We start from the raw sequence: 13,315 nt of genomic DNA on the forward strand, positions 1-13,315 counted from the left end.
GGACACAAATTTGTAGGATTAAATGCTTATATTAGAAAACAAAAAAGATATAAAATTAAGCTTTATATTTAAGAAAATAAAGAAAGGGAAATTGAAACCAAAGCAAGCCGAATGAAGGAAAAAACAAGTGAGTTAATATACCACTCTGGGCCGGGCGTGGTGGCTCACGCCTATAATCCCAGCACTTTGGGAGGCCGAGGCGGGTGGATCACAAGGTCAAGAGATCGAGACCATCCTGGTCAACAAGGTGAAATCCTGTCTCTAGTAAAAATACAAAAATTAGCTGGGCATGGTGGTGCACGCCTGTAGCCCCAGCCACTTGGGAGGCTGAGGCAGGAGAATTGCTTGAACCCAGGAGGCAGAGGTTGCGGTGAGCCGAGATCGTGCCATTGCACTCCAGTCTGGGTAACAACAGCGAAACTCCGTCTCAAAAAAATATATATATATATACACACACACCACTCTGGCATACTAAATTAAAAGCACTTGGAAAACAGCAGGCGCAAAAAGATCACTGTGATGTTTGTACCAGTTCTTAAAAACAGAAAATAAATGTCCCTTGTGAAAGACATCCTCTTGGATGGGTGTGGTGGCTCACACCTGTAATCCCAGTGCTTTTGGGAGGCCCAGGTGAGAGGATCACTTGAGGCTAGGAGCTCAAGACCAGCCTGGACAACATTGCAAGGCCCCATCTCTTAAAAAAAAAAAAAAAAAGAACTGCCAGGTGCTTACCTGTAGTCTCAGCTCTTCCAGAAGCTGAGGCAGGAGAACCACTTGGCCACAGGAATACAACACTGCAGTTTAGTGAGTTTGGATTGTGCCTTTTTCCCTTTCTTTTCTTTCTTCTTTCAAGACAGGGCCTCACACAGCCTGTCTTGAAAGAAGAAGAAAGAAAAGAAAGTGAAAAGGTAAGAAGGAAGGAGGGAGGGTGGGAAGGAAGGAAGGAAAATCCCTTCCTTATACCAGAAAAATGGAGCAACATGCTTTTCCTCAAAATGAGGTCAAGCCCAAAAGAATTCCACACAGACCACCTTAAAATAACATCTTTCAAGCCTCTCCACGTGATTTAGTTGCTTCTTTTTTAAAAAACAATATTTTTTATTTTTAACATTTTTATTTTGTAGAGATGCAGTCTCACTGTGTTGCCCAGGATGGTCTCAAACTCCTGGCTTCAAGCTGTCCTCCTGCCTCCATCTCCCAAAGTGCTTGGATTACAAGCATGAGCCACCAGGCCCGGCCTAATGGCTCCTTAACAACGTACTATTCTTTGTTCACTACAGTATATACATAACTGTTTCTTTGGAGCTTCATTTTCTTATGAAGGCTCTGGTCCCATGTAAAACTTGTATTAAATAAATTTGCATGCTGTTCTCCTGTTAATCTATGTTATGTTAACTTAATTCTTGAGCCCAGCTGGGTCCCTGAGAGGACAGAGTGAAGTTTTGTGACGTCTACATAAGTCAATGAAATTGGAAACAGGAAAACAATATTTCAAATTCAATAAACTTATAACCTGATTCTTTGAGAAGATCAATATAGTTGATACATCTTTCAACTGACTGACCAACAGGGAAAAAGGAAACAAAAATCAGGAGGGAGGGAACGTTATTACAGATTTTACGGGTATTAAAAGGATTTTTTTTTTTTTTGAGACGGAGTTTCGCTCTTGTTACTCAGGCTGGAGTGCAATGGCGCGATCTCGGCTCACCGCAACCTCCGCCTCCTGGGTTCAGGCAATTCTCCTGCCTCAGCCTCCAAAGTGGCTGGGACTACAGGCGTGCACCACCATGCCCAGCTAATTTTTTGTATTTTTAGTAGAGACGGGGTTTCATCATGTTGACCAGGATGGTCTCGATCTCTTGACCTTGTGATCCACCCGCCTCGGCCTCCCAAAGTGCTGGGATTACAGGCGTGAGCCACTGCGCCCGGCCTTAAAAGGATTATAAGGGAACATTACGAACAACTCTATGTTCATCAGTTCATCAAATTGTATGACATAGAATCTTACTTGAAAGGCACAAACTACCAAAGCTCACTCAAAAAGAACGGATAACCTAGTTAGTTGTGTGTGTGTATTTGTGTGTATATAATTTTTACATACATATATATGTATAATTTTTTTTTTTGAGACAGGGTCTTGTTCTGTCACCCAGGCTGGAGTGCAGAGGCATGACCATGGCTCACTGAAGCCTCAAACTCCCAGATTCAGTTGATTTTCCCACCCCACCTCAGCCTCCTGAGTAGCTGGGACTAGAGGCTCACACCACCATGTGCGGCTAATTTTTTGTATCTTTTGTAGAGATGGGGTTTTACCATGTTGCCTGGGCTGATCTTGAACTCCTGGGCTCAAGCGCACTGCCTGCCTTGGCCTCCCAAAGCGCTAGGAGTACAGGCATGAGCCACTGCAACTGCCTGGCCTGATACATATTCAAAACTGATTTAATGGATAAAGCTTTCCAACAACTAACAACAACAACAAAAAACAATATTGAGATTACTTCATTGGATGTCCTGGTCCATTAAAACAAACAAACAAACAAAAAAGAGATTACTTCATTGGTAGATTCTATTAAACATTTAAAGAGTAAAGATGTGAATTGTAAATAAACCCAGAAATGAAAAGAGAAGAGACACCCACCCACCCCCAGCTTGTTTCATGAGGCCAGCATTAATCTGATAATACCAAACCAGACAAAGAAATTATGAGGAAAGAAAACTACAGATGAATATTCTTCATGAACTAGATGAAAAAATCCTGGATACAGTAGTCCCTTGGCATCGGTGGGGAATTGGTTCAGGGACCCTTAAGGATATCAAAATCCATGGATGCTCAAGTTCGTTATGTAAAATGGCCATAGAATTCTCATGTAACCTTTGCATATCATCCTGTATACATCAAATTATTTCTATCCTTATACAATAAAAATGCCATGTAAATAGTTTTTATACTGTATTGGGTTTTTTATTTGTGTTGTTTTTATTGTTGTGTTGCTAAATTTTATTGGTTTTTTCCTGAATATTTTTGATCCCTGTTTCCTTGAATCTGTGGATGCTTCTACAGTATCCACTGGCTTGAAGAGCTAGGTGACAGATTGAAGTGACCGCAGGACCTGGAAAGTGAGGGAAGAAATCCAGGGAAAAAGATGTCAAGCAAAGGGTTTTGCCCCTTAGTCTACCTTAAACTCTGCCCAAATTTCACGCCGACTGACCCCAAAATATATAAAGCTTTCTACAATACAATATTAAAGAGCCCAACATCTCAATTATAATGGGCAAAATTTGAACAGTTACTTTACAACAGAAGACATAGAAATTGTTAATATAGCCCATGAAGAAGTGTGTTTGATATCATTGGTCATCAGGAAAAAGCAAATGAAAACTGCAGTGAGATACAACTACACAACCACAAGAATGGCAGATATTATAAATACTGATAACAGGCTGGGCGCAGTGGCTCCTGCCAGTAATCCCAGGACTTTGGGAGGCTGAGATAGGCGATCACCCAAGGTCAGGAATTCGAGACAAGCCTGGCCAACATGGAGAAACCCTGTTTCTATTAAAAATACAAAAATTAGCCAGGCATGGTGGCAAGTTCCTGTAATCCTAGCTACTCAGGAGGCGGAGGCAGGAGAATCGCTTGAACCCAGGAGGTGGATGTTGCAGTGAGCCAAGATCATGGCACTGCACTCCAGCCTGGATGACAAGAGTGAAACTCTATCTCAAAAAAAAAAAAAAAAGATACTGATAACAGTAAATGCTTATTAAAATTCAAAACAATCAGAAATTGCATATATTTTGGGAGACAGTGTGAAATTAATCTGGGAAATGATCTGGTGGTTTAAGTTAAACACATCAAACAATTCTAATAATAGATATTTATTCCAGAGAAAAGAAAGCATATGCCTATAAAAAGACTTTTATAAGTATACTGCAGGAGCTTTATTCCTAATAGTTAAAAAAATTAAAATGTAAGCAGGTTTCCAAAAACACATATTCATGCATTGAGAACATCACTCAGTAATAAAATGGATCAAATGACTGATATGTGCATCAACATGGATGGATCTGAAAAACACTAGACTCAGAATTGTAATGCAGAAGAGTACTTACTATATGGTTCCATATATTTAATGTTCTAAAATTATTAAAATTTATGGTGAAAAAATAGAACAGTGGTTGCCACCAGGGGAAGGGGTTAGAGACTGATGGGGAAGTGTCGTGAGGGAATTTGGGGAGTAATGTTAATGTTCTGATGAATAGATAAGTGATAAGTAAGATGGCTAGGTGAATGGCTAAGAAATAAATGTTGCTAATTTTAGAATCTAAGCTGAGAATATATGGGTGAACATTGTATAATTCTTCCAACTCTTCTTTATGTTAAAAAATTTCAGGGCTAGGCACAGTGGCTCCTGCCTATAAGGCCAGCACTTTGGGAGGCCAAGGTGGGAAGATCACTTGAGGCCAGGAATTTGAGATCAGCCTGAGCAACATAGTGGGAGCCCATCTTTGCAAAAAAAAAAAAAAAGTTAGCCAGATGTGGTTGGGCACACCAATAGTCCCAGCTACTTTGGAGGCTGAGGTGGGAAGATTGCTTGAGCCCAGGTGGTCAAGGCTGCAGTGAACTGTGATCATGCAGTATTCCAGCCAAGGTGATAAGGTGAGACCCTGTCTCAAAAAAAATTTTGTAGTAAAATATTGAGGAAAAACATAATTTTGAGTGAAAAATTTTAAGGGTTTTATAACACTATACATACGCACCCCAAATTCCACACATTTTGCCAAAAGGCCATACCAACAACAGGCACACATTAAAGAGATCAGCCTGGCTACTGATGCAGCAGGGGAGAAAATGAGAGTGGGTAGTGGAGGATATAATGGAATAAATAAATTATATATATTTTTTATTTTTAATATGTATGCCCTCAAACGTTCTCCTATTCAAATTAATGATATTTTTAGGTTGTCTTTTGATGCCTTGTAACATTTGAAAAATTTGCCCACCTTTCGTCTGCCAGATATTTGTTCCAAATCACTCATTTTATTATTACTGGAAGTGGAAGTACTCAAAGCATCATTCTGTCCCTTGTATTTTTAAATTTTCCTTTCATTTTATCAAAAAACCTCATTATCAGATTGATCCTCTTTAATATGTAAACCATATGTATTTTCAAAACCATTTCCTTGGAAAGGAGTCATTAAATAATCAAATAGTCTCATCTCTTAATAGTGTCTTTTAAGCCATTGAGCATTTTCACAGATTGGCCATTATACCTTTTTATTTTCCTCTTCCTTTTCTGGATCGTGTCAACCCATTCACCATCTTCCCTGAATCATTCTGTCTTCCATAAGACAACTTACAGTATTTATGATATCAAGAGCAGGGTGAAAATAGGTGATGTAATAGATTTTCCCAAGGAAGAAAAAAAATGCAGGATGTTATAAGGGGCTTATGCCTTCCCATAATAATATTTTATCTGTATCAATACAGCCCCTCCATTTGCCTTATGAGTCGCATTTCATCATCAGTAGTTAAAGCCATGGAAACGTGGGAACCATCTGCTTATGGCCTCATCAGCGGTTGCATCTGTTTTTTGTGAATTCTTGGCATCCACGTTCTTGTGGCTCTTGCAACAAATACATTATGGTAGGTAGCAACAGCACTATCAGTTTCAGACGCGTCCACACCGAAATGGAATAAAAAGGTAATCCAGTCAAAGAAAGGTTGAGATTTTGTATTCCTTAAATTCGGTGTCCAGTATATATCAGCCCAATTTCCTTTCAGTACCTGCGTTTTTAGCGCACACATCACTTTCATTCTGTAATTTTTTGGTTTTTTTTTCGTATTGCAAGCTTCTCCGTTCTCTCCTTTATGGGGTATTTTCTTGATTGGTTGGTTGGTTGGTTGATCGGTAGGTAGATAGGTAGGTAAGAAGAGTCCGTTTTAGTCGAGTTTATTTGGCTTTGTGTCGCGTTTAAGAAAAAAAAAAACAAAACCTCTAGGGGGAAGGCAGTAAAGCTGGCCTAGAAGTAGAAAATTAGACTAACGAAAAGAGAATAGTGTCTATGCAAATACTGACTGTCCAAACGAGAAAGAGACGACTTAAGGGGAAGTGCTGCCCTGTAAGAAATTCCGGGAATCGTCCCGAAGATCCACAGGGTGAGACACCCGCTCCAGGAAAGGCGCCTTTCACGCACGGTCCGCTGGGGAAAATAGAGAAATATATATACGAGCTCTCTGTCTTTGGAAGCATTTCGGTTCCAGGAAGGGGAAATTAAGGAATTCCTCTGGGACCGGCACAGGTGAAATACAATCCAAGCTTTCAGCTTGGCAGCCTGCACTTGCCTCTCAGTCAGGCAAAGAGGTGGAGCGTTGTCCTAGGAATTCTGGGAAGTGTAGTTTGGGAGCCTCGTGTAGTCGGGTAACTTCCGCTGTAGGAGGCTGAGGCTGTGCCTCTGATCCCATCGGGAATTCTGGGAAGCGTAGTCCGGGAGGTCTCTGTAGGCAGAGCCACTTCCGGCCCAGGTACGCTAGGCCGCGGCCTTCGTTCCTCCCAGAAAGGTGAGCCCTCCCCGCTCTGCGTCCCGCTCCTTCCGTCCGTACTGATGCTCGTTTTGCTGGGGGCCGGTAGCAACCGGACGATCACTCTCGGGGAGGAGAATCCACTTGGGGCAAAGGGCGGGATTTGTTTTCTTTGAATGAGCCTTCTCCAGTGTGGGACGGCTGGCGCATCCCCACTTAGGGCCAGGGGTCCAGGATCTTACATCGCACGGACTGGGAGTCTCTTGGGTTCTGTACTCCCCCAGCCCTTTCCCCTGACCATCAGCCAGCTCTGCCACTTCCTAGCAGTATAATAACAGGCGAGTATCTTAATCTCTCTGCCTATGTTTCTTTTTCTTTAAAATGGTATTAGTATCTATCTAATAGAGTTCTTTTCACAGTTAAATAAAAAGACTTAGAACATAGCCTGACAGTGGTAGAAGATGGGTCTCTTGTTAGGACTTTTTCATTTTCTGAGAAGCACTCAATACCCTGAAAGCTTCTGTGAACCCAGGATGGGGTCAGAGCTCCAGCTACAGTATCCCTGGTCCTTCTCTGATCACTGAGAGATTTTTCTTTAGGAGAGGGTCACTCCTGGCTGTCTGGGGAGTCCACTGTAATTCATGCGGGAGTTCTGATTTCTCCCAGCCTCCTCTCCTTCGTTAGCCTTGACTTCTTGAAAAAAGGCTGCAGGGAGAAGGAGGGAATGACCCTTTGGCACCTGGCAGCAGATTCTCACCTGAGTAGTGCTTATCATCCTTTCTTTTCAGGGGAGACGATATTTCCTTCATTCACTGGCAAATTCTGCTCAAAGATGCCCTGATATTTGTCGAATAAATGCAGGAACGGATGAGGGAGTACTTGTTCATGAGTAATAATGATAATATTTAAACACTTAGTGCTGTTCATTCTAAGAGTTTTATATGAATTAACATATTTAATCCTCACAAGAGCCCTATGAGGCTGGGTTGGGTACTACCATTCCCATTTTAAAGATAAGCAAACAGACACAGAGCATAGGTTGTTTATCTTAGGTCACCCAGGTAGTAAGATCCTGAGCTGGGATTTGAATTCAGATAGTTTCCATCCACTGCCTTAGTTCTTGATGGGTTTAGTATCACCTTGAGAAGACATGTTTGGATTTTTCTAGAGGACCATGAAAGTTAGGTTAATGAGCTTTTACTTTTTGATCAGTTTTTTAAGTCATCTTAGTTTTTTTTTAAATATTTATAGTTCATATTCTGATTATAGAAATGATTGCATATTGTAAAAGATTAAGAAAGTATAGAAAGTATAAAAGAAAAAATTTAATTATGCTAACCACAGGATATAACAATGACAATATTAATATTTTAATCTTTTCCTCTTCAGTGATCTTCTTTTTGGATTTTTACCCATGTTTAACAAAATAGGCTTCATAGCTTTTATTTTTCCCTTAAGTTTTTACCATGGAAATTTATAAGCATAGCCAAATGTAATATGACTAAAATAATTCTGTGGAAGCATCACCCAACTTCAACCTTTGTTAACATTTGCCAGTCTCCTATCAATTCCCTGCCCCTATTTTTTTGTTTCAGTATTTTAAAGGAAATCTCCAACATCGAGTTATTATAATATTGATTGATTGTCAAAATTGTCAAACATTGATGATCATAAATTGCTTATATGCAAGACTGTGAAAGGAAAATGCCAGCAGCTACTCTAAGATTTTCATTTTCTGCAGCTTAAAGATGGTACTTACTGGAGGAAGCTAGGGGACACAAGAGAGTTGTACCTTGGAATAGTGATGATTTTTGTTTTCCAGTATAGAGTTTGACTTTTGGTTTCTCATTTCTTTTTATCTATATCCATATGCTGGAAGTTCTTCTGTTTCTGAGACCATGTCATGTTTTTCTCCATGTGCCCAGCACATTGTACAAGTTTGGTAAGGGTTTATAGTTAGAGTAGGTACTCAACAGACAGCTGGCATCAAGGATTTGCAGTGTAGAATTGAAATTAGGTATCAAAATAGAATAGGAATAACCCCTGGAGAGATTTGTTAATTTAACTTAATATTGGTAGGTTATATAAACCACCAACAACTATTTCAGAGTATTGAAGCGTTGAAGAGCAATAATTGGTTATGTTTTGATAATCTAAAAAAAAATTCTTAAGAAATTGTTAGAAATGATAACATTTATAGATCATGCCTTATAACTGAGGTCATATTTCCAATGATTTACATGTATTAACTTATTTTTTCTAACAAACCTATTATTGCCCTCATTTTACAGACAAGGAAACAGATTTTTAAAAAATATTCCTACAGTAAAATTGACTACTTTATTATTTTGGTGTAGAATTCTATTACAACACAGGCATAGTTTGTATAATGACTAACGTAGTCAGAAACAAACAGTTCCAGCGCCTTAAACTCCCATTATCCCTTATAATTATCCCTCATCATACCTGTAACCACTGGCAACTACCATAACCACTAAAACTCTATAGTTTTGTCTTTTTGAGAATGTCATATAAATTAACTGATGGTATATGTAACATTTGAGACTGGATTCTTTGACTCAGCAAATTGCCTTTGACATTCATTCATCTAAGTTGTATGTATCAGTACTTCATTTCTGTTTACTTCTGGTTAACATTCCACTGTATGGATATACCACAGTTTATTCACCTTTTCCCCCCGCTTTTTGGCATTTATAAATAGAGCTGCTATAAACATTCATGTACAGGTTTTTGTGCTTATTTCTTTAGGGTACAAAGCCAGGAGTGGGGTTACTGGGTCATATGAGAAATTTATATATATATAAGAAACTACCAAACTGTTTTTCAGAATATCTGTACCATTTTGCATTTCCACTAATGATGTAGAGAGTTACAGTTTATTTACATCTTTATCAGCACTTAGTATTTTCCTTACTTTTTAAATTTTAGCCATTCTAAGCATTGTGACTTTAATTTACATTTCCCTAATGGCTAATGGTGTTTAGCAGTTTCTTTTCTTTTGTTTCTTTGCCATCCTTATATCTTCTTTGCTGAAGTATCTGTATGCATGCTTTGCCCAGTTTTAAATTGAGTTATATTTTCCCTGTTGTTGATTTTTGAGAGCTATTTATATATTCTGGATATAAGTCCTTTGTTGGATGTGTGATTTGCAAATATTTCTTCTCAGCCCGTAGCTTGTCTTTTCATTCTTTTAATAGTATCTTTTGCAGAGCAAAAGTTTCTAATTTTAATGAAGTCTGATTTATCAATGTTATCTTTTTTGGATTGTGCTTTTGATGTCATGCCTAAGAAGTCTGCCTAGCTCCAGGTCATAAAGATTTTCTCTTGTTCTAGAAGTTTTATGGTTTTAAACTTAAATCTGTGACCCATTTTGAGTTAACTTTTTAATAATATGTGATGGTTAAGTTGGGGTTCATTTCTTTAATATGAATGACCAACCATCCCAACACCACTTGTTTGGGTTTATTTATGTACCGTGTTCTGTTGAATAGAGCTATGTGTATAGCTCTTCACCAGTACCAAGATATCACATTTACTGTAGCTTGATAGTAATAAGACTGGATATTTCAATTCCTCCAAATTCATTCTTTTTTTCAAAATTGTTTTTAGCTATTCTGGTTCCTTTGCCTTTCCATGTGCATTTTAGAATCAGCTTATTTATATCTACCAAAAATTCAGCTGGGATTTTCATTGATATTGTGTTAAATCAGTAGATCTATCTTTATCACACCGAGTTTTCCAATTCATGAATATAACATGTCCTTTCATTTATGTATTTGAAATTCTTACATCAGTCTTTTATGATTTTCTACATACAGATCTATACATGTTTTGTTTAGACATATGCCCAAGTATAATATATAATTTATTGTAGAGCCATTTTAAATCATGTTGTTTTAAAATTTTGGTTTCCAATTGTAAATAAGTGTATAGAAATATACCTGATTTTTGTGCATTGACCTCATATTCTGTGACTTTGCTATATTCACTAGAAGTTTTTGTTTTTTGGTAGATTCCTTGGGATTTTCCATAGACACACATGTTGTATATTAATAGGGTAAGTTTTGTTTTTTCCTTCCTAATCTGTATGCTTTTTATTTCTTTTTCTTGCCTCACTGATACTGGCTGATTTTCAGTACAGTGTTGAATAGGTATGGCAAGGGTACACATCTCTGCCTTGTTCCTGATCATAGGGGAAAGCATTTTTATAAGTTCCATTATATTTTTAGTTTGTGAAAGTTCTGTCATGAGTGGATGTTGTATTTTATCAAAGGCTTTTTCTGCTTCACTTTTACTGCAGCTGGTAATTATTGTGCACTTGAAAGTTTGACAAGTACCTGTAAAACAGCCTCATTTAAGTTTTTAACATTTATTTTTTAACTTCTCTACTTACAGTAGAATTTATTCTTTTTGGTGTACATTTCTGAGTTTTGACAGTTGCATTGTCATGTAGACTTCACCACCGCAATCAAGATTCACAATAGTTCCATCACCCAGAAACATTCCCTTGTGGTACCTTTTTGTAGTTAAACTCTTCCCCGACTCTTAACCACAGGAAACCCCTGGTTTACTCTTCAACCCAATTGCCTTTATCATAATGTTGCATGAATGAAATCAATGCAGTATGTAGAATTTTGAGTGATTTTTTTCATTCCTCTCTTGATTTCTCTCATCAGTATTTTGTATTTTGTATCTTTCAAGGAATTAAACCATTTCATCTATCACTTTGAATTCATTAGCGTGAATTTATTTATATTTCTAACATCTGTTACGTCTATAGTGATATCCCTTCTTTTATTCTTGATTTTGGTGATTTGTCTTTTCTCTTTTGTTCTTCATCAGGAGTTTAATTTTTATTAATCTTTGCAAAGAACCTCCTGTAGGTTTAATTTTGTTTAGGAGTGAGCAAACCTATTTTTTTAGGCCCAGATTGTAAATATTTCAGTTTTTCCAGTTAATCAGAAATATCAGGGCCAGGCACAGTGGCTCACACCTGTAATCCCAGCACTTTGGGAGGCCGAGGCAGGTAGATCATGAGGTCAAGAGATCGAAACCATCCTGGCCAACAACGTGAAACCTCCTCTCTACTAAGAAATACAAAAATTAGCCGGGCATGGTGGTGCCCCTCTGTAGTCCCAGCTACTTGAGAGGCTGAGGTAGGAGAATTGCTTGAACCCAGGAGGCGGAGGTTGCAGTGAGCCAAGATGGTGCCATGGTGCCACTGTACTCTAGCCTGGCGCCTGGCAACAGAACAGACTGTCTCAAAAAAAAAAAAAAAAGATTGGTACTATCATTTAGGTATTTATATAATAAGAGAAAACTTTAATTGACAAATTTTAAGATATAATGATTGAGTACAACTTAATCGAAGTTCAAGATTGCTATTCCCTGTCATCAAAATTGACTGCAAACGTTCATCTGTTAATGCTGATTTGTAATGAGATTTTATGTATTTTATCTTTGAAAAGGACTTTTTTAAACAAATAGGTCCTACCAAATACTGATACCAATCTACAAGCAAATGATTTTAATTGTACATATTAATGAGTTGAAAGATGTGGAAAATTGAATAATGACTCCCCAAAGATATCCATATCCTAATTCCCAGAGCTTATGAATGTTACTTTACATGGTATGAGAGATTTATAGGTGTGATTAAACTTATTTTAAGATGTGTAAGTTATCCTGGATTATCTGATTGGGCCCAGTGTAATTATAAGTCCTTATAAGAGAAAAGCAGAAGGATCAAAGTTAGAAGAAAGTGATGTGATAACAAGCAGAAATTGGGCTGGGCATGGTGGCTCACATCTATAATCCCAGCACTTTGGGAGGCCGAGGTGGGAAGATCACCTGAGGTTGGGAGTTCAAGACCAGCCTGACCAACATGGAGAAACCCCTTCTGTACTAAAAATACAAAATTGCTGGGCGCGGTGGCTCAGGCCTGTAATCCCAGCACTTTGGGAGGCCAAGGCGGGTGGATCATGAGGTCAAGAGATCGAGACCATCCTGGTCAACATGGTGAAACCCCATCTCTACTAAAAATACAAAAAATTAGCTGGGCATGGTGGCGCGTGCCGCCTGTAATCCCAGCTGCTCGGGAGGCTGAGGCAGGAGAATTGCCTGAACCCAGGAGGTGGAGGTTGCGGTGAGCCGAGATTGCGCCATTGCACTCCAGCCTGGGTAACAAGAGTGAAACTCCGTCTCAAAAAAAAAAAATTAGCCAGGCATGGTGGTTCATGCCTGTAATCCCAGCTACTCGGGAGGCTGAGGCAGGAGAATCGCTTGAACCCAGGAGGCAGAGGTTGCGGTGAACCAAGATTATGCCATTGCACTCCAGTCTGGGCAACAAGAGTGAAACTCTATCTCAAAAAAATAAAACAATTTAAAAAAGGCAGAAATTGGAGTGCTGCAGCCATAAGCCAAGGAATTTCAGAAGCCTCTAGAGATTAGAAAAGGCAAAGAAATGGATTCCCAGGAGAAGGAACCAGACCTGCTGACACCTTGACTTTAACCCAAGGAAACTGATTTTAGACTTCTGATCTCCATAACTAATAAAGAATAAATTGCATTGTTTTAAGCCACTAAGTTTGTGGTAATTTGTTATAGCAGCAATAAAAACTAATACAGAAGACATTTAAAGAATTCTTGTAGGCCGGGCGCGGTGGCTCAAGCCTGTAATCCCAACACTTTGGGAGGCCGAGGCGGGTGGATCACGAGGTCAAGAGATCGAGACCATCCTGGTCAACATGGTGAAACCCCGTCTCTACTAATACA

The 13,315-nt window shown here is 38.9% G+C and overlaps 1 protein-coding gene across 2 annotated transcripts in view; it reads left to right on the forward strand.

The window, feature by feature from the left end:
- Window positions 1-6,492: 6,492 nt before the first annotated feature.
- ZNF112 (zinc finger protein 112) overlaps window positions 6,493-13,315 on the forward strand; it is a 29,750-nt gene continuing 22,927 nt past the window's right edge. Inside the window, exon 1 of one of the 2 annotated variants that reach the window (XM_012446571.2) lies at window positions 6,493-6,559. The gene's annotated coding sequence lies outside the window, so the exon portion shown is untranslated. The remainder of the gene's footprint in view (window positions 6,560-13,315) is intronic. The other variant, XM_064381201.1, reaches the window with a different exon arrangement.

This window comes from Aotus nancymaae, unplaced genomic scaffold, assembly GCF_030222135.1.
Source record: "Aotus nancymaae isolate 86718 unplaced genomic scaffold, 86718_ANA_hifiasm-v0.15.2.pri h1tg000028l, whole genome shotgun sequence".
In the NCBI taxonomy this organism is placed as follows: Eukaryota; Metazoa; Chordata; class Mammalia; order Primates; family Aotidae; genus Aotus; species Aotus nancymaae.